Source organism: Bison bison, unplaced genomic scaffold (genome assembly GCF_000754665.1).
Source record: "Bison bison bison isolate TAMUID 2011002044 unplaced genomic scaffold, Bison_UMD1.0 scf7180017864334, whole genome shotgun sequence".
In the NCBI taxonomy this organism is placed as follows: domain Eukaryota; kingdom Metazoa; phylum Chordata; class Mammalia; order Artiodactyla; family Bovidae; genus Bison; species Bison bison.
The window spans coordinates 439,344-443,549 of NW_011494906.1; the positions used below are offsets into that span (position 1 = coordinate 439,344).

Here is a 4,206-nt window from a genome sequence, read left to right on the forward strand (position 1 = left end):
TCAGGCTGTCTTTTCAGGCGCTCGGAGACTAAGTCTCTCATCCCCCTACAGACGCCAGCTCTACAGGGCTGAAGTCATTCACCGTCAGGGGCCCGGCTCTTCCGGGGCCGTGGGGGCCTGGCGGTAGAAGTGAGCCAGTCCGGTCACCAGCTCATGCCCCCTAATCCTTAGAGCAGACGGCGAGAGTAGGGGGTACCGCTCGGGACCCAGACCCCGGCTCGCTACTCGAGCCCACTGCGCTGAACCCCGGGTAAGACGGAGGAGGGTCCTCTGGCCGAGGGTGCGGGGAGAGCTGGGACTGGCTCGGCCAAGCCAAGGCAGGTTCGGGGGCTTCCTCCTGGCTCTCCGAGGCCAGAGGTCTGAACGCTGGGCTGGGGTCCTGGTCCCTAGGCTCTCCAGGCTCCGCTGGGCGGGTCCCGCTGGGGGTAGCTCCCGGCCGAGCTGTTGAACTTGAGCTCCTCCTCGGGGCTGCCAGGGGAGCTCTCTCCGCGAAAATTAGAAGCTCAGGGTCCGAGGCGCCCAGGGAGAGGCTGGAGCGGCGGGCGTTGAGGGTCTGGTAGGAAGGGCTAATGGGCGCTGGGTGGTGGGGTGGAGGAAAGCGGGCGGGTCCTTCGCGCTCCTCTCGGTCAACAGCCCAGAGTCATTCTCTGCTGCTCCAGCCGAATCCCCAGCTCCCCAGCCGCTACTTCAGCTCCTGCGCCTCGTGGTCTCGGTTGTCCTTCACCGCTTCTTTGAATCTGACACAAAGTCACTGACTATCTGGAGGCATTTGTCCAGTTGCGCGGTGTCTTTGTCTTCACAAAAGAAGTCCGTGAAGGCATTGCGGCTTGTCTTCGAGCCCTTGCTTCCAGCGCCCCAGCTTTTCCAGGGCACATTGAAAGAAGAAAATCTTCGTCCACTGACACCCACCCACCACCCCGCTGGATGTTCTTTAGAGATCTCGTCTTGATCCCAAAAGCCAGGAAGCAGCTAAGCCCGTGGGTCACAACTACTGAGCCCACTTGCTGCAATTCCCGAAGCCCCAGCGCCCTAGACCCCAGAGATCCGCAGCAAGAGAAGCCACGGGATTGAAAAGCTAGAGAGTAGCCCCCTCTTCCTGCAAGTAGAGAAACCCTGCGTGCAGCAAGGAAGACCCAGCACAGCCATAAATAAATAAAATTGTATTTTTAAAAAAGAGAGAGTGCACCCTGCCTTCGTATTTTCCAGAGATAATCTAGCATCCTTGAGAACACGATGAAACTTTTCAGAAAAGTTCAGAAGCACGGCATCTTCCTTTTGGGCTTCCCGTGCAACAACGCAGGAGATTCACCATAGGTTTATTTGCATTGTCTGCCAAGTTGAGCAAAGAAGACAGTTTAAATCACACTGCATTGCTAGCATGCCCCCTCTGCAATCATGATATTCCCTTCTTGCAGCACCAAGTATATTAATAATATCGAATGTAGTTCCTCACACACATCAGCTCTTTTGTAGCAGTTTTGAGAAGCATCATGTCTGTGTATAGACAAGAAGAAGGCAAAAATTCTAATTTAGCACCATGACTTCAATCCGCAGTGAGTAGTTTGGCATCTGAATTAAGGGATCTTCCCAGGACAGCTTGGCCATGTCTCCACTTAATGCTTTTAATTTCTTCATATCTTCTGACTCTGGCAAAAGCTTAAGAAATTCTCACAATGCCTCTGGTCCATCATGCTCACTCTTTCCTTGGTGAATGTCTTCTTCAATGGACCAAGGAGAATTCTTAAATAACTTAAGAAATATCCCAATGTTCATGCTCTGTTTTGCATCCAAGATAGTAATCTCTTCTCTGGCCTTCCTGAAGGACAATTTTAAAGCCTTCCTCTCCTAGAAGAGGAAGACTTGGTGGTATTTTCTTGCTGCCCAAACAGCTTCTGGGTGGTCCCTGTGTCGATTTGGTACTGATGCTGTTGTCTGGTGCCAAGGTCCAGATGTTGGTTTTGCTATGAACCTGGTCCTCTGGAATGGTTTTCCAATTTAAAAAAAGAAGCTTCTCATTCACTTTTTCTTACCAAGGTGGCTGTAGCTGTTCAGGTGAGAGGTTGAGGGTAGTTCTGGGGTGGGGAGAGGGACCAGAGGCCCTCCAGTCAACGGAGGGGGAGGGGGAGGGGGAGGAGAAAGAGGAAACCCTTCTAAGGAGTTTGAACCTGGTCGGTGGGTGGAGAGGAGTTGGTGGTGGTGCTTGCCCAACCATGCATCCAGCTGCTGTGTTGCTATTCCTACTTCCTTTATCACTGACCAAGCAGATACAATTCATAGCATGCATAGTATGTTGCCTTTTAAGGAGATAATTTCTTGACCTAGGGGAAGCAGACACAGACATCGGACTTATGCCATACTTTTCCAGCCACTAGCAGGAGGAGAAGTGGTTGACACAGGATGAGACGGTCAGATGGCATCATGAACACAATGGACATGAGTTTGAGCAAGCTCCGGGAAAACAGGGAAGCCTGGCATGCTGCAGTCAGTAAGATGGCAGAGAGACGGACACGACTGAGCAAATGAACAATGAGAAGAAGTCTGTCTCCGTTGGGTGTCATCTTCCAAACCAACGCGCCACCAGCTGGACACACAAAAGGCTCTGAGGGCGCCGCATCCGCCCGAGTCCCTGGGGGGCCGCGTCTGCATGGCGGCAGCAGAGGGACGCGGGTACGGTTCCCCCCGGGTCGCCAGCCCCAGCGCGTCTTCTCGCGGCAAGGGCTGGAGGGGTGAGGGCGCGGGCTCAGGTGCGCGGCGGTGATGACAGCTCAGCGCGAGGACACGCGGGCCCACGGGATCACACCGGGCAGTCTCGGACCCATCCACTTTCCTGAGGGCTGATCGCCCCGGCCTGAACCTGCTGTTTTAAAAATGCAAGCAAATATTTCACACTGGATTTGACTTAAACTACTATTAAATTTGAACAACTTTCATATACTAATTAACCAGAGCATTTGAAATATAAATTTAATTTGTAGTGATTTTATTAAATGTATATACATTTTGAATTCTGTTTATCCTGTTATTTCCCCCACGATTTTGATAACTTCATAATATTTTACATATGTTTATTGTTTAAAAAAAATGAGAAAATTGCAAAGAAGAAGTAGTAAGCACTTAAAAATCTGCTCTTTAAAGGTCCCCATCATTATAATTTCAATGAGTGAATTTCCAAGGAGCACTTAATCTTTCTCTTTGCCAATGACTTTTGTTGTCGAAACTAGCATGTACTAAGTTTACAGATGTATTGGTATCTACTTCTGTATTTCTGTTGGTACTGGTTACCTATGCTACTCTGTTCTGATTTTGGTAAATTTAGAGTTCATTATGTGCTGATCCATATATAAACCAGCCACATCCTAATTACACAGTATTTCTGTTTCTGAATTATCTTGTCCATTAATATTAATAATTTATTGATAAGTTAGCTTTTCAGCTACCTCCCCCCAAATATTGAATTGTTAGTAGAATTGCCTGTTCCCATATATTATACATTGAGTTGTAAATGAAATTAGTATTTCCTTAGTGTATTAGTGTATTTTCTTGCTACTTTGTAGATAGAAAGGGTTTTTTCCTTATATTTTTCTCTTTCTCATCAGTGATATGAAGTCTTAAAAGTTTGTCAGGTAGGAATCTTTTTCATTTGTTTCTCGAGAATTTTCTGCTGAAAAAAAAAAAAAAAAAAAAAAAAACCAGACACAGCCAATCAACCAATTAGCAAAAATAAACATTATAAAACAAAAATAAAAATAATTTGGGATGCACTTGCTGCATAAATACAAACTGGCCTTCTAACCATCACCTTTTTGTAATCCAGCAAAATCCATGGGATTAAAACTCATGCTGGAGAAAGGCTTTGCTAACCATACAGACCCAAGAAAGCAGTTTTGAAACTTGCTGCTCTCACTTGAGATTTTCAGACCTCTGACCAATGACACCTTTAGGAAGGCAAGAGGTAAATTAAAAATCTAAGGGATTCCATATGTATGCATTAACATATAATATTTGCTTTTCTCTTTCTGACTTACTTCACTCTGTATAACAGGCACTAGGTTCATACACCTCACTAAAACTGACTCAAATTCATTCCTTTTTATGGCTGACTAATAGTCCATTTGGAGAAGGCAATGGCACCCCACTCCAGTAGTCTTGCCTGGAAAATCCCATGGATGGTGGAGCCTGGTAGGCTGCAGTCCATGGGGTCGCTAA

General features: G+C 47.2%; 1 pseudogene; it reads right to left on the reverse strand.

The window, feature by feature from the left end:
- Window positions 1-259: 259 nt before the first annotated feature.
- LOC104998658 lies at window positions 260-2,309 on the reverse strand (annotated as a pseudogene).
- Between the last annotated feature and the right edge of the window lie 1,897 nt (window positions 2,310-4,206).